Genomic DNA, 25,381 nt, shown 5'->3' with positions numbered 1-25,381 from the left:
GAGGTATATTTAAACATCGCAAGGGGATTGACAATAAAGTTTGTTGTACACTGATTTAAACCCTACAAACCTGTAGGTACTTTTCGTAAAGGTTTGGACAGAGGGTAAAAATTTCGCACATGTCGTATATGTATATAGCTGCTGTCGGACGGAAAACCAACAATAAAATACCAAGGTGGCACTAATTGCAATAAAACCGCCGCTAAATTCATACACATATACAATATAAACATACAAATATATCTGAATATCAAACTGAAAAGACTGCTAAGACTGCTGTGAATGAGAGATCATTTGATTTATGCTCGTAATTAGGCACGTTTTGCAAATTGAAGATCGCGACAATAAACTATGCTAACAAGTTTAGCACTCCCCAATAAGCCAATAAATGCCAATTAAAATCGCAAACCAAACAAAAACGCCAGCAACAGCACGTCTACATGTACAACAACAAGTGTGTTTAGTGCATTTACAACAAATATAATTGAAGTATTTACAGCGATTGTGGCGCATTGAATGAAAAAGTCATGTCAACTGAGCTACTGAGCCGCTGAGCAGCTGCAACAACGCGCGACATTTACATATTTAAGCCGAACAATAATTAAGCAAATAATTAATATTGTTGAGGCAAAAACAAATATTCAAAGCACAAACTAGTGGCATTTTGAGATGCCGTGAAAAGCAATTAACGCGCAGCCACTGGGGCGCTAGCGAGGCGGAGACTTCGTCGAACCGGCGAAAAATTGCAAATACGAAACAAATTTATTTAAACGACTTAGTAGCGATTCGAGTAAATCTTAAAAGCAAGTGTCGAGCATGTCAAACGCCAAGCAGTTACATACACACATACACACACAAATTCAATACGAGTTATACTTATGGTAGACATTGTAGTTGATCATTACACTAAATGCACATAAATCACTCGAAAGTACTGTAAATAAGCGGATAAACACAGTGACGAGTGTCTTACGCTCGCATGTGCATGTTTGTTTTAGTAATTGTAAAATATAACTCTGCGTGCTTAAGCAAAAATGTGTGAAAATGGAAATATACTTTTGGTTACACATACATACATAATTATAAGAAAAGCAATAAAACAATGGATTAAAAAAATTAAAAAAAATCGTTCACTTCGCAGCCATAATATCTTTCAGAGGGGTACATAGTTCTGACAGCATAGAAGGGTATAAAAAGTGTTGCCAGGTGCAATCTGACATTTCCATTGGAAAGTTTGACATTTTTTAGCATAACATCACGCCAGAACGTTTTGTCATTTAATCGTGAATTGTTTTATTTACAGGGAATTAGAAATTCATCTCGGCCAAAAAAAATGGAATTAACTCGTGAACATTTCGTGCGATCATTTTTCACAACTTTCGACCATGGATTATCACGACAAGAGTGCATCCATGAACTAAAATCTTTGTATGGCTAGAAGCACCATCCTATAGCACTGTAAAAAACTGGTAACAACGAATTCAATCGTGGCCGACGCTCGCTCAAAGACGAGTTGCGTGAGGTCGTCCAAAAACAGCCGTAGTGCCAGAAAACATCGATACCGTACGTGAATTGATAATGCAAGACCGTCATGTAACATACCTTCAGATAGAGGCATGCCTATGCATTTCTCCCACCAGCATACATTCGATATTGCATGAACACCTGGCCGTAAAAAAAGTTTGTTCTCGTTGGATCCCGCACAATTTGACAATCGCTCAAGAGAAGGCTCGTGTGGATTGTTTGTAAAGAAATGCTGAAAAAATACGATCGCGATGCTTCAAAAGACGTTTATAAGATCGTCACAGGTGACGAATCATGGATCTATGCGTATGAGCCCGAAACAAAACAGCAATCGACCGTGTGGGTCTTCCAAGACGAGCCAAATCCAACGAAAAAAAAACATTTTCGTTGATAAATATGCCTATTTTCATTATTAGGCCAGAAATATATATAGCAGCCCTCGTATGTTGATTTTGATCAGTCAGTTTGTATGGCTAATATATGTTAGAGCATTCTGATCTGAAACAATGAAGACGACTTGTCAAGTAAAAAAGTTTACCATGAAAGGACTTGATTTTGATCGGTAAGTTTGTATGGCAGCTATGTATGTGCTATAATAGTTCGATCTGAACTATGTACATATATGGTTGGGATTGTACTGTTATATAATACATTAATCCTTGCCGAATTTCGCGAAAATATCTTGTCCAATAAAAAAGTTTTCCATATAAGGAGTTCATTTGGATCGGTAAGTTTGTATGGCAGCTGTAAGTTATAGTGAACCGATAACGGTGGTTCCAACATATGAGCGGCTTCTTGGTGAGAAAAAGACGTGTGCAAAATTTCAGGCTGATATCTTAAAGGTTTAAGACTATACAGACTGACAGGCATGGCATTATCGACTCAGCTTGTCACATTAATCGTATCTATACTTTATAGGGTCTCCGACGTTTTCTTCATGTTCATGTGCAGAGAAAAGAATAAATAAATTAGAAATATTAGTTCATATAATTTAATTTTTCTATTTTTTCGTCTATACTTTTAGTACATATAAAAAAACGATATAAAAGAAACCACTCATATTGAAACAAAATTTGAGTTTCGATTATAAAATGGTTACAAAATGGTTATATATTGGTTATTTCTGGTAGCGGAAGCCGAAAAATCAGAAAAAAGTTGTAGAATTTTGTTGCTTAACAATAAGAAATACATAAATTGGAATTACTAAGTTTTGAAAAGGCAAACATAAAATATTAAATTGCTGATTATCATCAAACGAGTTTTAAAGTTAAAAAAAAATAAAAAGCTTTCGATATTACAAAAAGTTTAAATATTAACTTTTAATACATTAAATTAAACTTTAAATAAACACTAGTATTCATTACATATACTAAAATATGTATAATTACAGATTATATAATTACAATTATATTAATTACAGATTTATATTTAAAAATTTTCAAAAACATTTTCTTCTATTGATTATTATTAGCATTGCATAAAAGAAAAAAATAAAATTTGTTGCACAGTGTAAACTTTGCTTAATTAGAAAAATGTCAATGCAACTTTAATTAACGTCTCGAATAAACAGTAAATGATTTGAAAAAATTGAAATCCTCTTTTCACTTATTGGTTTTCCAATTAAGAAAGGCGTAACTCAAAATTAAAAAAAAATTAAAAAAAAAATTAAAAAAAAAATTCAAAAAAAAAAAATAAATAAAACAAAAAAATATGTAAAATTTTGCGGAATACGAGTTGAAAGGGTGGCGAAATATTTAAAGAATATTAACAGCTGCGCTGGTGCACGAATTGCTAGCCCTGCATGTAATTCCAAAAGTAAAATTGCTTTTGCAACAAATTTTGTAAACCAAATATTTGGTTGAGTGGGTTAACAACGAAAACTAAATGTCAACATATCACTCTTGTTCATATACACAAATATAGTATGACTAATTGCAAATATACCCTGCAAACCATGAGCGGGTAAAAACTAGATAATCAGTGGTAACATGGTGGTAAACGTGGGGATAAACATATAGAGTGTGTCTTAGGCCGAGCGAATATTTAACCCACTCACGTACGTATACATGTGATCATACAACAAAAAATAACCCGAAAATGTGCGTTGGTGTTAGTGCATAGAGAAAAAATGTGTAGTTTTGTATTGAAATATGTATTTGTCACAAGCGGGTAGCCCGTGGTTGGCTGGGTACATACTTATAAATATATGTACATGTGTGTGTATGTGTGCGTAATTGTTTTTGCCGCCTGTTTGCTTAGCAATCTTGACGAAACACTCATGCGGCAGTATTAATTACCGATTCGCAAATAATGAATACAATAAATGCCAATAGGCAAGCGTTATTAAGAAATAGCAAATTAAATGCCAATGCCTATTGAGAATGTGAGGTAATTGGACAACAAAAACAAAAACCAAATTAAATAAAAAATATGGTATTAAGAAAACAGCCGCGCTAATGACAACAGACCTCAATTAGAATTACAGAAGTTGCCACATACATACATACATAACGAGAAATAATGATTATAGCAACAAAAATGCAATTATACATTGACAAAAAACACAAATGAAACATAATAAAAATTAATTGCAAAAACAAAATTTATAATAAAAATAGCTATGTATGAAGAGGGGTTGCTAATAAAAATGAAAACAAAGAATAATTATTTTTAACAATGAAAGGAAGTAAGAATTAGTAAAAAAATATTTGCAATTAATTTAAATTTGTTAAGCGGAACTATTTTATATATAAATCGAGAGGGGTCGAGAGATCATTGATCCTCGTTCTGGATGACCTTTGATCTCTTCAACTGCTGAAAATAATGAAAAAGTGAAGGATCGTTAGGAAATTGTTACAGAGATGGCAAGAGAGTCCGTTCAAGTGATTTTGATGGATATTTTGGGTATGCAAATCCATTCTTACTCGACTCGTCCCGATAAAAATGACTTTTTTCAAAATGAATACGTTAAACAGGTCCATGTGGACATACTTGATCCTAGGAATTGCGATGCCACATTCACGGAGTGCATTATAACAACCGATGAGACATGGGTTTATGAGTTTGACATGTAAACAAGTCAACAATCAATGAGTGGGAGGGAAAAAAAGGATCCGTCGAAAACGGCCGGAATTGTGGACGAACAATTCATGGATTTTACACAAAGATAATGTACCATCGCATCGAGCCACGATTGTGACCGAATTTAAAGCCATAAATCCAATGTAAACCATCAATAAAGCACCGTATTCACCACATTTGGATCCGTGTGATTTTTCATTGTTCTTCAAACTGGAATTGCCGCTCAGTGGAACTTGTTTTCAGTCGATCGAAGAGATAAAAAAAATCGCTGAAGGCCATCCTAAAAAGTGCTTATGAAAAGTGTTTTGAGGACTGGAAAAATCGTTGGCACAAGAGTATTACATTTGGTGGGGATTACTTTGAAGACACGGCCAAAAAAAAAAAATTTGGTCTAAAAATCAATCACCCTAGTACTATAATACAAATATTGCTATATATTCACATGCGACTATTCATACTTTCGTTCATAGAATTGTATAATTGTGTCGGCGATTAAGTTAATAATTAAGCGAATACCAAATGCGGTTGCACATATCAAATTTAATTAACAGCTGCAATGCAATTAAAATGGCAGCCAAGATGTGTCAGTAGCCATGAGTAAGCACAGCATGCGAAATTAAAATTGTACATTTAAGGCGTATTGAAAATTCGAATAATTTCGTATAAACGCTGCGAATACTTTAGTATAAAACTTAAGCAAGCAAGCCGATCATTTACGAAGCCTAAACCGATTTGGTAAGTAGTTGCAATTATATAGATTGTATTCATACTATTTTGTATGTAACTGATATAGTTGTACTGCAGTGTTCTCAAGCAATTGTTGTAATGATTATGCTATGAGCTCATTGAAGCGGAAGTAGGGCTAAAAAACGATAGCTGTTACTCCAAATGGATTATTTGGAAACACCGCAGCAGAACCTGTGTTTTGGCCCGGTTTCAATCAGCATTAGAAAGCTTTTTCTAGCAAAGGTCGGATCTAAACAAACAATGACGAAACTACCGGCGAATTTCTGCCATTAAAAACTCTCTCTTATAAGTCACTAGTAATAACCCATGAAAACTGTATGAAACGTGGTTCCATCAATGCATTCCGAAGCCCATTTGAGCACAACACAACAGAGCCGTCAGCGCAGCCTCTTTCAGCCCAGAAAAAGTACCGAAAGAGGTTAGTCTTGCGGTGAATTAAGGCAAAAAAAAAAGTATCTGGAGACCACACACAAAGACTCCTCGCATCTTGGGAACTACGCCTATGTTGGCAGCTTTAAATTTTAAAAAATTAAGGGCTTTGCATATCTCGGAACCAACATAAATACCACCAACAATTTAAGCCCGGAACAATTTTTGCCTCAGTGGAAGACATCCACTCTGTTGGAAAGACCAGGTGGAAAAAGGCCTGACTATACTTAGAATCTCCAACTGACGCGAAAGAAGAAGTCACTTATTATTCCGGTATGACTATACGGCACAGAAACATAGACGATGACGAACCGAGATGAGAAAACACTTGAAATATTCGAAACAACAGTTCTCCAGAAGGTCTTTGGAACTGTCCGCGTAAGCGATAAATATCGAAGAAGATGGAACCACGAACTGTATGCGTTGGTTAGGCCATGTCGTTCGAATGAAAGATGCTCCTTCGATTCGATGAGTGGACAACAGAAACAAGAGTGGTCACGCATCCAATGAAAGGATCAAGTGCAGTATCCGAAAGAGTTGACCTCGCGAAGGACAGCGGCCACTGGCGAAAATTTTTGTTCCTGGTTCAGATTGTACCACGGTTGTAGTATCCAAAAAGGACATTTGAAAAAAAGAAATTGTAAAAAAACAGGTCCCATTTGAGAAAGAAGAAAGTATGGCGTCTCATCAATTCAAATAAATAAAATAAGTTTTGTAAGTATATTTAACAAAGGATTGTAATATAACATTAACTCTTGCCAACAAGTGCTACTTCGGACTTAGTAAAGAAGTAAAGTCCTCTCTTGACAAATAAAGATCAAACTCTATAATCCCCGTCCTTCTCTATTACTCCCATCCTGCTATATGGTGCAGAGGCATGGACAATGCCAACATCCGATAAGTCAGCATTACGTGTTTCCGAGTGAAAGGTTCTGAGGAACTTTTATGGTCCTTTGCGCATTAGAAACGGTGGATGGTAAGATGAACTCTTCGAGATATACGACGACGCAATTAAGAGACAGTAGCTACGCTGGCTAGTTCATGCCGTCCGAATGGATGAAAGCACTCCACAAAACACAACAGTTCCGTTAGAAATCGATGGGGAAACTATATTATATGCATGTCTCTGTATCGTTTATGTCCTGATTAAAGTTTATAATAGAGGACTAAGTATTTAGTCATTTTCAACTCCATAATTAACTTTAGTGTTTGCTGGAGCTTAAATGCTCGCCGACTGCGCAAACTGCGCGCTCACATACAAATAACTGTACATATGCAGGCATTGTATGTGTTTCTCAGTCAAGCGCATTGCTGTTTACAGCATAGAATTCATGTTGATCAAACACTCCAGTCAAGAAGTTAATAAGGAGAAAAAGTCTTTAGAAAACTATAATTAAATAAAACTGTATATAGTGGCATACAAGTAAATACACATACACATGTACAGTAGTATGTAAGTCAGCGCACACAAGTGTTTTGCACTAATTAGTGTATTTTTCAAGCGAGATGTCGGATGTCGGTTTTGATTTGATATGAATGCAGAGCAAAAATAAAAATGGCCTGCCAATTGTGGCATTAAGTAGCGGCCAACCGGTTGCATGCCTGCCGCATGCAGTGAATGTTGCCACCGCCGAACGCCGATCGCCGTGTCCGTGGACGTTCACCGCCGTTGGCCTCCACCACTAACTACTACTGCCACTAGGCTACGACGACTAACTTGACCGCAAGCACACAATTAATTAAGTCTCAACTGCTATCTTTCAATTAAAAGCCAAATAGAATCACCATTATTAGTGCTGGTGATTGTGGCCGATACGGAGTTGGTCACCACAGCGGCGAGCAGGCGGCTGGGCAGGCGGGCAGGCAGCGAACGCTACCAATTTGCGAGCGTGGAGCCGTTAATGTGCACCGATAAGCGATTGCAAAAGAAAGCGGCAATAACTCAAATGGACATATGAACACGTACAAACACCGCTACGAACATATGTTTACCCATTACATACATACATATGTACAGTTGTACGTGGCGGTCATCATAAGGCGAGTGCGCGCCTTAGCCAGCGAGCGAACTAGCTGCGCCACGCCTAGCGCAATTTGCTTCGGTCACTTCCATATTTCCCTACAAGTTGATGGACAGCTGACCATAACTGGCGCTCGAATGCTACAAATATGCTTTGATTGTGCCCATACATTCCAGCGATGCGCATTTATTTAATTAAAAAGTAGCGCATATCCTGCAGCCGCCCATACAAATGCATCAGCGCACGTCGCACCGGGTGCGAGTTTGTAGGCGAGTTCAAGGGAAATCGCATAATTATAGCGAGTTTATGATATGTCTTGAAGTGCCTGCGATTGCCATTTCTTGCTGGTGTTAATAACGGTAGTATTTACATGCCACTTGAGACGCACAAATACGTCACTCACACACGCACCCATACGAGGGCGGCCCTACAAGTAAATTGAATGACAAAAATTCCTCACATAGCACGTGATCATGATCTCAGCAAGCTCAGACTTTTAGTTTTAGGTTAGGTTAGGTTAATCTGGTAGGCCAATAAGTCACGCATAAACCAATTTTGGTTCTTTGCGATACCAGATGGAGTTCAGTTTCTAGATCCATCAAGGATAATCATCCTTCAGGATTCTTGCGCTTGTATGGCCTCACTATCGATACCTCCTCTAGGACCGTAGGGACCCCAGATGCTTACAGCGTAATCTTGCCAATGCCACAAGAGATGCTCCATTGTTTTCCTGGTCCCTTGCTCTAGACATTTCATGCAGTCTTCTCAATCAGTCAGCCCCATTCTGCGGGCATGTGCCGCCATCAGACAGTGACTAGTTAGTATTGTGATCATGTTCCTGTAGTGTCTTCTATCGAGTTCCAATAATTTTGTGTACTTCCTATCAACATGGCTTTTCAGTTTTGTACCCAGGAACCGTGTCTACGACGACTCTTCTTCAATGGCGACCATTCAAAATTAGTTTAACGAGTTTCAGTCGATTTCAGGAGCCACACCCAGGTTCACCGAAAACGACTACTATGGAGTCTACGGTCTCTATTGGAGGACCAGCGATTGAAAATAAGGCGGTAGGTGAGATACCAGGCATCTCTGAAAAAGCCGCGAGGATCATATACTGCATGAAGTATTGGTCTTGTAAAAACTTTCATTTCGTGTCCACCGAAGAACCATGTAACCTCCAATACGCACCAAAAACTGATGAATAATTAAAACAGTGGATTTAACCCGGCGAAAGTGATCCCAAGAAGTCGAAGACGGCCAAATCGGTCAGAAACCGTTTCTGGGATCCACAAGGTGTTATATGTCACGCTTGCTTGGTCCAATTCGAAATAGAATCGGGAAAATTACCTTATTTGGCGAAGAAGAGCTCTTTCACCATGACAATACCCCGGCTCACATCGCCGCCGAAGCCACTACCATTCGAATTGTGCTTTGGAGTGCTGCTTCAATATAAGAATTCTCTTGATTTGACACCGGGGGCTTTTTTCATGACATTCCCCAAAAAAGATATTCACCCGATTTGATCCCGGGTGGAAAAAACAATAATTCAGACAGACTAAAGTTTCAATAGTCTTTAGTCTCGGCGCTTATCGGACCACCCTCGTATATATATGCAATATATAATGTTATGAAAACTTTGCTAAAGCCTCAACGGCCACTTCAGACTTCGTTATCATATGCACAAAGACGCAAGTCGATCGAAATCAATCAGTTCGATCAGCACCGACTGCACCGGTTTTAATTATGATTTGTGTGCCGTTGATTAGTGTTGCAACAGAGTGTCTCATTGTTGTTGTTGTTGTTGCTATTGTTTTGCAGTGTGCTGTAAGTAATTGTCGACTACTGGTGCCACATGCCATATCCTTATATTGGCAGTCTCGAGAAAATTTTTAAGAGGTGCGGCATGCCCAAAGGCGGCAGCCGAGCGCAGAAATTAGCTGTAATCGTCACCAATTAGTGCAGGCGATTTTCATTCGATAATCCATTTTAGCAATATCAAATAGTTACATTGGCGCATGTTTCACCTCCATGATTGCCGCGTAAAAAGCTAAAAATCACTTAATTACACATAAAAGGATGTGCTTCGCTATTTTGTTTTGAATTCAGATATGCTAAAGATGCATTATGCAGTTAATTAGTAGAAAATGAGCATCGACTTAGGTGCGATTGACTCAAGCGATTGTGCATAAAGCGTGCGCAGTTTTGATTCCGAGAATTACGCAAATATAGCACACAAGTGTCTATTTAATTACAATTTCATGTGGCCTGCTGAGGTCTCGACTAAAAAAAACAAATTGCCAAAAGCGTAGCTTGCATTTGGGAATCACTATGTGAAATTACGGAGCAGAGATGACAAGAGTTTGCTCTGTCGCAATAAATGATCAAAATTAATATGTCAAATGATTTGGTACAAAAAACTCTTGGCCGGACAATTAGATTCACAGAGATTTTTAACCAGTCCAAGACTTTTAACATTACAGCTTAACTCACAAATATTTGAGGAACATTTTCATGCCTTCATGACAATAACATCTTGAAATAAGTAAGATATTCCAGAAAGAACACATCACTAAAGACCTAGCATTTGATTAGTCGACGGTACGAGTTTTCGAGAGAAAGGTTCAGCGAAAGATTTATGATACTTGGTATACGCGATATGCCAAGACATTGACATAGTTCAGGAAATTAAGGGAAAGTGGCTATGCTGACTAAGTCATGTCGTCCGACCGGATGAAAACACTCCAGTTCTGAGTGTATTCGACGCAGTACCCGCCGGAGGGAGAGGAAAAACCAGGTGGGGAAGCACCTAGTTACACTTCAATTGGTACCAAACAACAAAAAGGACGAACGACTGGCGCGGTGTTGTAAACTCGACTATAACAGCGATGTCTACCTCAATAAAGAAGAAGAAGACTAAAGTTCTAGAAACAAAAAGGAGATTACTCGATGGTAAAAAGAAGTAAAACAAGGACCGTCATTAAAAAAAAAAATCATAAGAACTTTGATACTTCGAAATAGAGTTCCATGTTCTGAAGTTAATTCAAAAATAGGAGAGGAGTTTTTTTATAAAACAAAAAAAAAAAAAAACTTAAACACAAAACCACAGATATTTTATTTCATCTTAACTTCAAACATGGGATTAATTAAAAAATCTTCTTTTAGGAAAAATCACAACAAACATTAGGAAGTATTAAATGTATAAAAAGGCCAAACACTCTGTCATATTCCTTAAAATGCTCATAGCTGAGATAGAGTTGAAACCATTACAAGAAGTTGTTCCTAAACACCCAACAGCCCGTCGAAGAAGCATAAAACCTGCAAAATCATCCCAAATGCACACCAGAACTCTACTGAACCCTTATTGAAAACTAGGAAGAACCGAAAAACATCTCGCGTATTAGATAAACAGAAATGAAAAGAAGTATCATCTAAGACACATAGGCTGCTATATATATCTCTGGCGTAGGCAACACTAAGTGTTGCCAAGTGCAATCTGACATTTCCATTGGAAAGTTTGACATTTTTTAGCATAACATCACTCAGAACGTTTTGTCATTTAATCGTGAATTGTTTTATTTACAGGGAATTAAAAAATTCATCTCGGCCAAAAAATGGAATTAACTCGTGAACATTTTCGTGCGATCATTTTTCACAACTTTCGACGTGGATTATCACGACAAGAGTGCATCGATGAACTAAAATCTTTGTATGGCTATGAAGCACCATCCTATAGCACTGTGAAAAACTGGTACAACGAATTCAATCGTGGCCGACGCTCGCTCAAAGACGAATTCCGTGAAGGTCGTCCAAAAACAGCCGTTGTGCCAGAAAACATCGATGCCGTACGTGAACTGATAATGCAAGACCGTCATGTAACATACCTTCAGATAGAGGCATGCCTATGCATTTCTCCCACCAGCATACATTCGATATTGCATGAACACCTGGCCGTAAAAAAGGTTTGTTCTCGTTGGATCCCGCACAATTTGACAATCGCTCAAAAGAAGGCTCGTGTGGATTGGTGTAAAGAAATGCTGAAAAAATACGATCGCGGTGCTTCAAAAGACGTTTATAAGATCGTCACAGGTGACGAATCATGGATCTATGCGTATGAGCCCGAAACAAAACAGCAATCGACCGTGTGGGTCTTCCAAGGCGAGCCAAATCCAACGAAAGTTGTTCGTGGAAGAAGCACTTCGAAGCAAATGGTCGCCTGTTTCTTCGGCAAAACTGGCCATGTGGCGACTGTTCCGCTTGAGCAACGTAGGACGGTCAATTCTGAGTGGTACACCACCATTTGTTTGCCTGAAGTCTTCGGAGAAATTCGAAAAACGAACAAGAGAAGACGAATCATTGTGCACCATGACAATGCGAGCTCTCACACATCGGCTCAAACCAGCGCCTTTTTGACCGGCCAAAACGTCGAATTGATGGGTCATCCGCCGTACAGCCCTGACTTGGCACCCAATGACTTCTTTTTATTCCCACACATCAAGAAAATAATGCGTGGTCAACGATTTTCGTCGCCAGAAGATGCTGTTGAAGCATTCAAAAACCATGTTTTGGAGGTGTCTCAATCGGAGTGGAAAAAGTGCTTCGAAAATTGGTTTGAGCGCATGCAAAAGTGTATAAATCTTGATGGAGAATATTTTTAAAAACAATAAAACCATTTTCGTTGATAAATATTCCTATTTTCATTATTAGGCCAGAAATATATATAGCATCCCTCGTACTATAGAATCGCCTTCACTTTGTAAGAGTCTCTTTAAAGTCGGCACAGGAAGTTTTATATTTCCAAACCAAAGCGTGTCGTGTGCAATTACAAAAGTTGTTCACTTTGTGGTTTCGTTTGTGCAACGCGCTGAAAATGCGATTTAAAAAGCAATGCAGGACATTATGCAAATACACGAAGTCCTTGCACATGCGGATGAGAGCATACGTGTAATCATTACCATTATTTAAATATTAAATAATGAGCGTTATGTGCAAAGAGAGCAAAGGTGCTGCTTGCCGAATTTCCAACGGTGACAGTGCATTTTTCATAGAATTTACCGCGCGACAACGGAGAGGAGGTGGAAATGCATAAATATGCGAACGGCAATGCGGCACAGATTGCGTTGCATTCGATTGGCATGCAGCGGCGGCATGGCTCGTTTGTTGCATGAACCGATTGCACAGGCTGTTTGCGTGGAATGCATTTAACGAACGAATTATTATCAGCACTTTACACTGTATTTACTTCATTTTAATAAAATTTCATGTGATTTACATTGGCAGCGACGCGGCGGTGTGGGGTGAATTCGAGCGCATATGCCGCAAAAAAGTGTGCATTCAACACCGACAATGTTGCAACATGAACGCATGGCTGGGCGGACGACCTCGGTGCAATCGCGCGCCTTTCAACCCGAGCTGGACGCTTAAAGGCACCTAGCAGCGGCACCGAAGTGGGATAATGCGTGAGTGAGGGGGGCAGGGGCGGTGCTGGTATCCTTCGAAATGCACAATTGCTCATTCGAATGGAAATTATTTACTTACAGTCGTGTTGCATGTTGATTTACAGTGCAGCCGACACTTGCGCGCCCACAACGCAGACACACACAGTTACATATGCATGTATGCATTGGTATTTACATAGTGCGTGTGTATGCGGTTTATGCGGCAGTTTATTAATATCCTTTCGTCATAAATGCATACATGCCGGCATTCAGGTGCACTCGAGTGTACATTGTGCTTGCATGCATTTTAATGGTTGTTGCTGCTTTTTGCTCAATTTTTTTTTGCATTTAAAGCGGTGATTGTCATGTGTCGTTTGTTGTTGCACGCGTTGTTTATTTTTGTAATTTTTGCACACAATTTTTCTTATTATTAATTTTTATATAATTTTTGCAAATTTAATTTCGCATTTGTTTGTTTGCTTGCCATTTTTTGTGCAACATTTTGGCGCTGTTTGCGTTTTTTCTCGCCATTCTATGTAAATGAGTCACGTATTTGTAGGCGTTGCAAGCGGTCTACATGCGTTTACATGTGTTTGTGCGTGTGTTTGTTTGTATTTGCATGACCACAAGTGTTTAATAATTTCCACTTGACTAAGCGTAAAATCTGTTGTTTGTAAATGAAGCAAACCAAAAGTGGATTTCACTCGCATTTCACCTCATTATACATATACATACACACATATGTATGTATATACAAATTAATATAAAAATATATAACGGATCATCCAAGTAGAGACACTTTTTTCAGAAGCCTCTTTGGACAGATCACGCGTGAGTCATGTGAAGAATGTGTTTCGCCCGCTTCGTTCAACTTATGGTCACCATAATCGGCCAACTGAGCGTACTGTTCGCAGCACCATCATCCATCTTGAGACCCAGCATTCATTATTGGATAATATTCGACCGAGCTCAGCACTCAGTGAAGAAAATATAGCAACCGCAACTGAGAGTGTTCGTGAAGACCGTTGACAGTGGATTCGAAGCCGTTTGCAGCAACTTGGACTGACTTATGGAACGACTTCCCAAGCGACATCGCTTCACTCTATCATCTTCCAGCCAAATTTTCTTTAGCGATGAGGCCCATTTCTGGCTCAATGGATATGTAAACAAGCAAAATTGTCGCATTTGGGACGAAGCAACCTGAAGAGATTCAAGAGCTGCCATTTCAGCCAGAAAAAAGTGTGATTCAGTGAAATTATCGATCCATATTTCTTCAAAAATGATGCCGATGAGAACGTAACCGTCAATGGCGACCAGTATCATTACTATGCCTGGAATTGAAGATCGAGATCACGGCGCCACTTCTCATCGCATCAATCAACGGAATTATTATGAGAACATTTCGGTAAGCACCAAGATTTGCTACCAGGATGGTGTGTTATGACACCGTTAGACTTTTTCCTGTGGAGATCTGTAAAATCTAAAGTCTAAGCAAACAATCCCGCTTTGATTCTGACCTTGGAGCAAGACATCACTCGTGTCACACGCTAGCAATCAGGCGAAATCCTCTAACGTGTCATAGAAAATTGAACTCAACGAATAGACCATCTGACCAAACGTAAGATAAGAGATATTCTTCAAAAACTAAATGCCAAAGAATGTTCTTTCGAATGATAATAAAAACTTTCCATTAAATTAGATGTTTATGAGTTTTTACTTTAAAAAAATGGGGAACTTCGAAATGCATCTCCCAAACTTCAAACCTGGTCTTGAAAATTCAAATATTTTCCGGATTTTTAACAAAAATTTAAATTTTTTTATATGTTGTGGGAACTAAATTTTGGTATAGCAATCTGTCGAAGCCAATAAATGATATGAAATGCTAGAAACTAGCATCGGTTTAACTTTTCACTTGTGTATTATGACACTTTTGCCACCGAAGCCATCAAATATAAGTATGTACTAGTATATATACTTTCGGATTATGAATCAAAATGTTACCACTTGTTTACAGCATACACCTTCAACTTCGGATTTAATCACCACCTACTGATATTAAGTGAATGAATATTGAATTTGCTTACCTGCAAAGAGAAAAATAAAAAAATAATGATTAGAAAAATGCAAAAATTATTCTTTTTATTATAAAATTATATAATGCTATATATTACTTTGTAGGAGGCCGACATAGATTTTTGAGAATAAATTAAGAATATTAAAATTATGAACAAAGTTTTAATATTTTTTGCTTAAATCTCAATCAAATCAAACATTTTTTCATACTTTTTTTTAATCATAAAAATTCATTCCACACACGTTCTCGCCCAGCTGTATCACAACCAATAAGGATTCCGAAATTGTACGCAATTTCGTTTTCGAAACTTGGCAAGCACTAAAGTTTAGTGACTAAACTCACGCCCAAATAATGCGCTGTAACACAAAGAGAGCCTAATTTGAAATTTCACAAAAGGAAATGCTAATTTTTACGCCGCTAATTAGTAAACATATTTACAAAAGAATGTCGCATGAGTGTGTGTGTGTTTATGAATATTCATTCGCTTGGCATTTTGTAATTACCAAGGCATTGTGCAATTGCTAATTGCGGCCATAATAATAATTGGTCATTAAACAATGTGACTGCAAGTCAGTTAACAAACAAATGATCAACACTTTATAAAATTATTAAATGCAATTAAAAAAAAAAATTATTGGGCTTTTATGAATAAATAGCTTGCGATATGGATTTGTAGATATGAACAAGTGACACCAGACACTAGAAAAGATACTAAGCTAGCACTTCCGACAGAAAAATATGATTTAACTTTTTTTTCAACAAGTGGCAACTTTCCGCGGCAGCCCTTATACTTGTAAATAAAAACTATGATTTGGGTACTTTCTCTGGCATTAAAGAGGTTCTTCAACAATGTATCTGAAGAGGCTATTATTTGAACCCTCAATAAATTTGAGGTCGAAGATAATCTCAAGTCTCTTATGGGACAGAGGTTGTGGCGGAGTGGGGAAGTGCACGAGCACTTCGGAAAGTACATAGCTTATAGTTCTGGATTCTAGTGGTGAACGACATTTTGAAGGAACTTGAGGAACAAGCCTACCAGGTAGTAGCCCCTCTGTGGACGATGTAGCTCTTTGATAAAAGGAGTACTCCTAAACAGCAGTAACAATCTCATCCGTATCTAAGTGTAGTCACAGGGAAATGGATTAGCAAACTGAGATATTTTTATTTACTATGAGATACATAATCCCTTAAGTTACTCTCCTCTCATTGGGAAGCTCTATTCTGCAACTGGTGACAGGGCTTATCCTTGATAGGCAGCTCTCATGGAAATTTCGAGGAGAAATTGAAGAAAGCATTGCTCGCCTTATACTGTGTGTATATCCTCGGATCAAAAGGGATGTTCTGGCTCTATGAAACCGTAGTTAGACCAATAATGTTTTATATAGACTCCGGGCAGGGACAAAATTTAATTATCCACTACTTCGCTTGCAATATTGATAACTGTACCACGGAACCTTCTTCGAGTCAAAGGTAAGCCTCCTTCCGAGAAGCCTGTATTCACAACGATATTCGAGCGGCCTGACTTTTAGCTCACTGGCTGTGTGCTCAAAACTAGTGAAGTAATACATGACCTCATTAGCATTGGCTCAAAACTTCATCCATATTAGACTTATTTTCGCAGCGGAATCGTCGGCATCCTTACCACAATTTCATTCGATTGGAAATAAGTCCGCTTTTCGATGTTGGCTTCCGCTCTAGCGCTGGATCTATGGACCTCTAGTGAACTCCGCAAGCGTTGGTCAACAACAAGAACTTATGCGACTGCGAGACCCTTCTGGCCAAGAGTGAAGAGTAAAAAGTTAACCCAGCTACTTACTTTTTGCAAAGTAAATCTCGTCGCAAATTTTGGTTTTTTAACTGAACAATGTCTAATAGACACACACAGAAAGTGACTAAATATTTTGTCGAAAGCTCCATACCAAAGCATGCCGCTTTTATGAGCTGAAAACGTTTCGTCGATTTTTGAGGGTGTATGTTCTACTTTTAGAAGTTTTTGGTTAACACAAAGGAGAACCATTGATTTTTGGATCAACCCTACAACCTAACCCAACCCTCCTCAAGTAACAACCCAAAATATTCAACAAAAATCATTCGAGCGGACTGACGAGAGATGGGAGCAGTTTTGCCATCACTCTAACACTTTCCTGACGATTTTCAAGCACCATATTTGTCACTTCAACGATCTCTTGACCGTCTTTGAAGGCTTTGTACCATTCCGAATCACCATTTCCTAAAGCTCGGAGTGCTACCAGACACCGTCTGCAGAAGCTGTATAGAAGAAGGTGAGGTGGAAATTAGTCAACATTTCCTTCTTGACTGTCCCGCGTTTGGAAGGTCAAGACTTAAACATTTGGGAGCGCATACCTCCAAACGTAATTATAATTATCGGGTGCTTTTTTGCCACAATGTACTATTTACATACGTATGATGCAATAGCATATTTAGGTATTTAAATTGAAACGGCTTATTTAATATCCCATAAGCCACCAATAGTAACTCCAAAACAAGGTTAAGCACACACATTGGCGCTAACAAGCGACAGAATTCAGCGTAGATAAACTAGTTGAGAATAGCAGTTGTAATTGAAAGAAATAGTCGCGGCTGAAAAGTGATTGCTGACCATAAGACAGTTACAGTCAATTAAAAAATGAGCATATTCACAGCGTTCGGCACAGTTTCGCGCAATTAAATAGCCGATCAAACCCATTGACACACAATGCCGATGGAGCGGGAACGAGTCCGGACAGGGGCTTGCTCAATTATGGAGCATAATCGCAATTAAAAATAGCTGGTTGTAAGAAAGAACACACGCTGTGCTTATGTTATTAACGGTGCTATTGAGATTTTAATATTTTTTTGAACTTGTGTAAATTGAAAGCTTGACTTTTAAAGACTGGCTAAGTGTTTATAGATTATTTTATAGAGAAATCAATTTACACGCAAATCAGCATAACCGATAGATAACTGGTAATTATTCAAATGTCAAATGTGCTGACCACAAACAACAACAAATCAGCGCGTTTGAACAAAAAACCATAAATAATAGCAAAATGAGTTTTTAATTAAAATTTAATTTCCATTTCGTGTATGCAAGTGTTGACTGTTGACTTTGTTAGTTTACGAATTATTTCCCCTCCACTTTACTTTTGTTTCGGCAATTCGTAGTTTTTAGGGTTTCTTGTGATTTGCTCCACACACACTTTTGGCTTGGAATTTGTATTTTAGCATCATTATGTGGCGGCAGAGGAAGTGAAAAAAGCGCGCGCCGACACACAGACAGACAGACAGACATATGGTGCAAATGATGAAAAGCAAATCAGACAAACATAACATAATTGGAAAGCAACAACAAAAGGGCGCGCGAATAAAAAGCCAGCGCCAAAGCGAAGAACAACAAAAATAATTGTGAAGAAATCTGTGGGCAACGCAACATGACTCAATTTATTTTTAAATGCCAATTAAGCGCACTTTAACTCGAAATGACAAACAGTTGGGGGGCGCATAATGCAGAGGCACAAACAAAAACCGACACACACGTGCACCAAACTACATACGAACAAACATGAGACTCATACAAACATAGGAGCGCATACATACATTAACGACGGCAAATCAGTGGCCACTTAAAGCGATCGACTGACTGACCTGCCGGCTAATCAGCCGACCGACCAGCGAACCGCGAACCGCGAAAGGCGAGCGACGGCCGCGCGAGTGAAAAAATCAGTTGTCTTCCACAGAGTCTTAAAACACTTTTCGCGCCGAATGATCGAGGGACAGTAAACTCATACATATCTACATTTGGTACAGAGGCCCTCGTGCGCCGCCTGACGGGAAGTTAGTGGATAGCAAAGTGACTGCCTTAATTCAAATTTACGCAACAAATGGACAAATGCGAGAAGACAACAAATCATTAACGGCTATATAGGAAATATACAGTAAAAATATGCATAAAAGCGAAGGAGAAGTGGCGGAAAAGCGCATGGCAAGAAATCAGAAATAGTAAACGATAATTAAAAGGACATTTTTAATTGCACGAGTCTTATGTGACTTGACAGTTTAATTAGACTGACAGCGCCAATCAGTAAGAGACATGAGTGGGCAGTGGACACTTGGACGCTTGGACCGCAGTGCGGCTGAGATCTGAGGAAAACTGCACATATTGTTGTTGCTATTTATAGCAGATATTGTAATCTTTTCAGTGGTGGTTATAAATAAATGCGGTCGGTGGTTATGACGTGTTGTCCATATTTATATACTTATTAATATGAAATGTGGCTGACAAGATCAGAAGATATCTGCATGAAACTATGAGAAAAGTTTGATATAAGTAAATATTGAAAAAAAGTAATAATACAAAAATTTTAGTTCGAATGTATGTAAATAATAAAATTATAAAATTATATGGCGTGAGCCTGCCTAGACATACGTAAATTTATGGGCAAGATCAATTTAGGTTAAATACGATCAATAAGATAATGTGTGATAAACTCTGATCCAAACAACTCATGTAGACAAATATATATTTATATATGAGATCATTTTATATCATACTGAACTGATCAGATCACATCACAGTTCAGATCAGACAATTAAGGTTACTAGATATGTGATAGGACCAGATCAGATGATGGCACCATTCACCTCTAGTCACCCAAACCCAAATCATTAATAAACGAACCAGTCTTTCTCATCACCATTTCCTAGACAAAATCTACATATCGTACAAATAAATTAGAGTAAGGTTAGTTAGGGTGAACCATTTCGGGGTTCCCTATTTTTTAAAGAAAAGCCAAGAAACCTAAAATTTAAAAGGAAATGTTTTTAAGCATTCGAAAGAATTTTTTTGGGATTCATTTTTTGAAGATTATCTCTTTCAAATGTTCGCCGCGGCTACGTCTAAGATGATTCATCCGTTGAGTCCAATTTTCGATGACTCGTTCGAGTATTTCGACTAATAACTGGCGACACATGACAAACCCGCATAGACTTAAGACTATACATATTCCCACAGGAAAAAGTCTAACAATGTGATACACACAATCTTGGTGGCCGATCGACCGGCCCAAAACGTGAAATTATCTAATGACCGAAGTGTTCCCTCAATAAATCCATTAATTTATACGATGTTAGGGAAATGGTACCGTCTTCAATTTCAGGCATCAAATAGTCGGTTATCATGACGCGATAACGGTCGCCATTGACGGTTACGTTCTCACCGGCATCATTTTTGAAGAAATATGGACCGATGATTCCACCGGCCTACAAACCACATCAAAACGTTGTTTTTCTGGATGAGATGACAGCTCTTGATTCTCTTCAGGTTGCTCTTGGTCCCAAATGCGGCAATTTTATTTGTTTACATACCTATTGAACCAAAAATGGGCCTCATCGCTGAACAAAATTTGGCTCGAAAACATCGTATTTTCTTGAAACTTTTCAAGAGCCAATAGAGTGAAGCGTTGTCGCTTAGGAAGGTCGAAACGGTGCCAAGTCGACTCTCGTTCGTGTACATGATGAAATGTCTATCCATGATGAAATGTCAAACAATACTGAACAAAATAGCATGACAGCTTGACCCGACTCAAGCGCGATCTGTCAAAAAAAGGCTATTGAAAAAGCACCTCTACTTGGACCACCCATGAAATCCTAGATTTTATCTGATTATTTTAGTAGAGTTGAAGTTAAATTATGTCGATCTTAGAAATCAGATGAGAAGAACTTAGAACAGCTGGGTTTCCACATAAATTTGTTAAGATCACATAAAGTCAGATAAGTTTAAATTAATTGAGATCAGTTGAGACTAGTTGAGGACCAATAAAATCAAGTCGGACGAAAAATTTTGCATATTAGAAGAAAATGCGACAGAATATTTAATATCGAGCAAACTCTAATCATATACAGATAAAGTTTAACATCAGATCAACGTCACTTGAGGTCTCATTAAACGAGATCAGTTGATCTAAGATAAGATCAGAAAGAATAATACGAGATTTGACTAAATAATAAAAATAAAGTAAGTAAACAGGATAAAGGAAGAAGAAGATAATACTTCACGCTCACGGTTAAAACGGAGAACAAATACGTTAAGATGCTATGAATGTATGAAAAATGTTTTTGTGTTCCTTTATGACTCATGAATACTGAGCATTCTAGATAACATAAGAATCTAAATTTAAGATATACGGGAGGATGTTTTCTGTGACACCAATAGTTCAACATATTAGAATACAATACTAAAACTTCGCGATATACCAAACTTCATTGAACACCCAACCTAAAGAACGCTTGCGACCATCTACGAAAACACCATTCAGCAACTAATTTCACATAAGTGCTGCTCATAAAAATATATAGTATTATGACTTCATTATAAATTTCACCAGCTAACGAATCAATTAACCTAAACAAATAATTACAAAAGGAAAACAAACACTAAAATGATCGTTCTAATTTTATGACATTATTATGCGCCTAATGATCCACTTCCCACAATGTTTACATGTCGATGTAGCGCGGTCATGTTTCCGCACCCCTGCTCAAACAGCTTAAAAGCATGTCGAGCTTTATTTTTATTTTATTTTTTCTTTTTTCTAAAGTATCTTCTGCATTAATAAAGTCGAGCTTAATTGTCACACTCTGCCAACAAGCAGGTAGGCCAAATAAGGCGCTCGCTGGCTACGAAAAACGTTTAGAAATAACAATCACACATAATTGGCAAGTAGGGTGAACACGATGTGGCACACAAACACATACACAGACGGACATATGAGCGCAGTGGTGTGAGCTACCACAACCGCAACCTTAAAACTCAAAACTTCACTCAACCTCCGCTTGGGCTTCTTCGAAACCAACAAGCCACAATTGTAGCCCCGTTCTCGTTCTCAACTTTCAACACCGCTGCGCCGCAATCTGTGGCACATATGCCAGCACATACAAGCGCACACTTGCATATAGTGTTTCCTGCCTTGGCACATTTACTCTATTTATTAGTGGACCTCATACTTATGGATCACCTCTTCCTGCTTTTGTCTTCATTCTCATTTTTATTTCTATTTTTCAGTAGTTGCTACTGTTGTTGTTGTTGCGCGCTCTGCTGTTGGCAACATTCTTTTCCGCCAATCAATTGCTGCGCTTTGGTTTGGCTACTGTGTTACTTAATTGTTTTTGTATCTATGGTGCACATTGCAGTGGTTCGAGGGAACCCTTTGCAGATATTTATGTATTTTAATTGGTTGTTTATTTAGCTACTTTCCTCATTTGACCGTAATTGCAATCTCCGACGTACACTTAGACGTTTTAAGCGAGTAATTTGACTTTGAAAATAACAAGAAGTTGGGAGTAAAGGCCGAAAGTAAAGCGGACTGTGAGCAAATTTTCCGGGAAAACCAGTGATGGATTAGAAAAAGTTGTCATTATGCTAAATAGTATTAATTTGTTCAAGTGGTTACAGGGGTTTCGTCGAGCAAGAAACGGACTAATTTTTTTAATATAAATGTTTTATTCAAAAAAAAGGTGTCTCAGCGCTAATGGCAGATTTCATCTCCGAAGAAGAAAAGATAAGATAAATATATGCGGACTGTCTATTGTACCCTCTCCTAAGTCACAACGACCCACTTAGCGCCAGCATATTGACAAGTTCCAATCCAGTTCTGCTAGGTGCTAATAAGGCGATGTGGTCCCTGTATGGAAATATGGATCCAATAGCCTTTATCCTGCGTCTGCAGACTGTTATGCAGTCAATTAGTAGATGTTGTGGCTTCTCTCTCTCTGCCGCAGAACCGGCCATTTGCAGAAGAAGCGAGGCCCATGTTATATAAGTTCTTCTTGAGCTTACAGTAGCCAGTGTAGAATGTGACAAGTAGCCTAGTTTGTCCCTTGGAATCTTGGTTACATATTTAAACCTGCTGAGGTTGTAACCACCCATTAGCAGCTTCGCATGGCGCATGGCTTGAAGTTGTTGCCAATACCTCTCCCTACCTCCTCCTTTTTTCTTGCGGATCAACTCCTTTATGATATGAGGACTCACCACGATGAAGAGTTCGGGCCTGTTCTCTTTTGGCTATATCTTTGTGACCGGGTACCCAGATATATTTTTCAAACAGACGGCAACTCCACCCAAAATTATTTCCTAGCATCATTTTGATTACTACTTTAATTGTTGCACATATTGTAGTATTTAATTTATCAATATTGTTGAACAAAAATTTCCAAACAGGTGGCAACTCTCAAAAAAAATTTTATTATATACCCTTTTACAAAAAAATTCTTATATTAAAAATTTTCTATATCTATATTTGAATTATATTTTTCAAACAGATGGCAACCCTCACCGAAAAAATCCCTCGTAACTACTTTCTACTGTTTGTTGCACATATTGTAGTATTTTATTTATCAACCTTTTTGAACCGGAATTTCTAAACTGGTGGCTACCCTTAAATTTCTCCCTTTGCTTTGTTTTGCTTCGTTCATTTTAGCGCTCTTTCACAGCGGCAACTTGGGATTTCATCGACATTTTTCGAAGTTGTTAATTAAGTAAAATAATTATGTTGCATGAGCGGCAAGTGGCCAGGTAAGAAATTACAAGGAATTACATGCATTTTTTACATATGTAGTACATGCATGTGCGGAAAAATAGCAAAAAAAGCAAACTTATTTACAAAAACCTTGCGGCAAAGTTAAAAACCCAACTTCAACATACTAATGCCACAAACTAAGCTGCTTTACAATTATTTTACCACTTGGTATCCCTTTCTTTCTCTTTCGTCTTATTTTATTCGATTCTTCTTAACTTATTAAGCTTGTGGCATAAAATCGTTCATTACCACATATTTTGCTTTATGACGGTTTTTACATTGTTGTAATGCAATGTTATTGTAATGTCAACCCTTTTTTGTTGTTGCGGCATTTTTGTAATCCTCATTGGCGGTGTTGTTATTGCTGTTGTTCACCTTGTCAGCGGACATCATTAAAATACCTCAATTGTCGCCCATACTTTGCGAACGCATTATTGCGCTTATTCAACGTTAAATGCGCTCTTTTACTTTTAATTAATTCTTCGTGAAATTTTTTAAACCTCCTTTTTGTAGGTTATGTTGCATTCGCAGCAATGTTTGAATTTTCCTAATGAGAAGAGACGATTCGCTTAAATGAGGTTAGGAAATGAATATTTATAACAAATCAAGATCAGTGGGGTTTTGGCAAAAGATCGGTGGAAAATAACTGGACAGCTTCTATAACTAGTAAAGACCTCCAAGAGATTGAATAATCGGTTTGAGTAGTCAAAAAAGTCAAGAGGTTCAGTCATTAATTTTATGTTGAGTACTCTCTAGATTGATTCGATTCGATATGCCAAGCAAACATAAGTTGAGAGAAGGCAGTTTAGCGCAGTAACGAACAAATATGTATTACTCCCGATAAAGTTGATTTTTTCAGAAAGTACCGTCAGCAAGTCTCTTTGGACGTGCTTGATCGTGCGAATTCCGATCCCGCATTCATGGAGAGCATGCAAACAAGTCAAGAATTATCTGAATGGAATCCGTTTTCAGTCCAACGAAGACATAAAACAAAATTTTTTGAAGGAGCTGAAGGCCATCCCAAAAAGTGTTCATGAAAAATGTTTAGAGGACTTGAAATATTGATACCTATTCCATTACTTCATACCGTGGCAGCCACAAATGTTTAAAGCGCAGCCTTGAAAATGCGGTCTTTTTGATATGTCAGATACATTCTGTAGGCGGTGGCGCTATAAGACTGTGACCAGTGAGTATTCCAAGTATATTCCTACAGTTCTTTCTATCGAGTCCCAGTAAGAACTTTGCATATTCCCGATCTAGCGCATTACACATTACTTTTGCAATTTTGCGTTCAGTTAGATCGTTCCAATGCATTTGGATTATTCTTGCCATACTTTTGTCCAGATCAATTTATAAACAATGCATGCTTTTCCAAGGTTCATCACGTTTTCAGGTGATAGCCGCACACCATTCTCGGCAATCTTCTCCACGACCTCATTGTCCTCAATTTGTTTGTGACCTGGCACATAGTAGAAGTGAAGTCGCTTGGCGAGACTT

General features: G+C 38.1%; 1 protein-coding gene and 1 long non-coding RNA gene across 2 annotated transcripts in view; one reads left to right on the top strand and one right to left on the bottom strand.

The window, feature by feature from the left end:
• The window catches only part of LOC105225008 (zyxin), a 192,142-nt gene that overhangs the window by 53,426 nt on the left and 113,335 nt on the right, over positions 1-25,381 (bottom strand). The window lies entirely within an intron of this gene.
• LOC125778482 (uncharacterized) lies at positions 1,568-11,972 on the top strand. Its single transcript, XR_007422745.1, has 2 exons — positions 1,568-1,680; positions 11,762-11,972. It is a non-coding gene; the product is annotated as an uncharacterized LOC125778482 (long non-coding RNA).

The sequence above is a fragment of the Bactrocera dorsalis genome, chromosome 4 (genome assembly GCF_023373825.1).
Source record: "Bactrocera dorsalis isolate Fly_Bdor chromosome 4, ASM2337382v1, whole genome shotgun sequence".
Classification (NCBI taxonomy): domain Eukaryota; kingdom Metazoa; phylum Arthropoda; class Insecta; order Diptera; family Tephritidae; genus Bactrocera; species Bactrocera dorsalis.
This window is presented reverse-complemented; position numbering and strand designations above follow the sequence as displayed.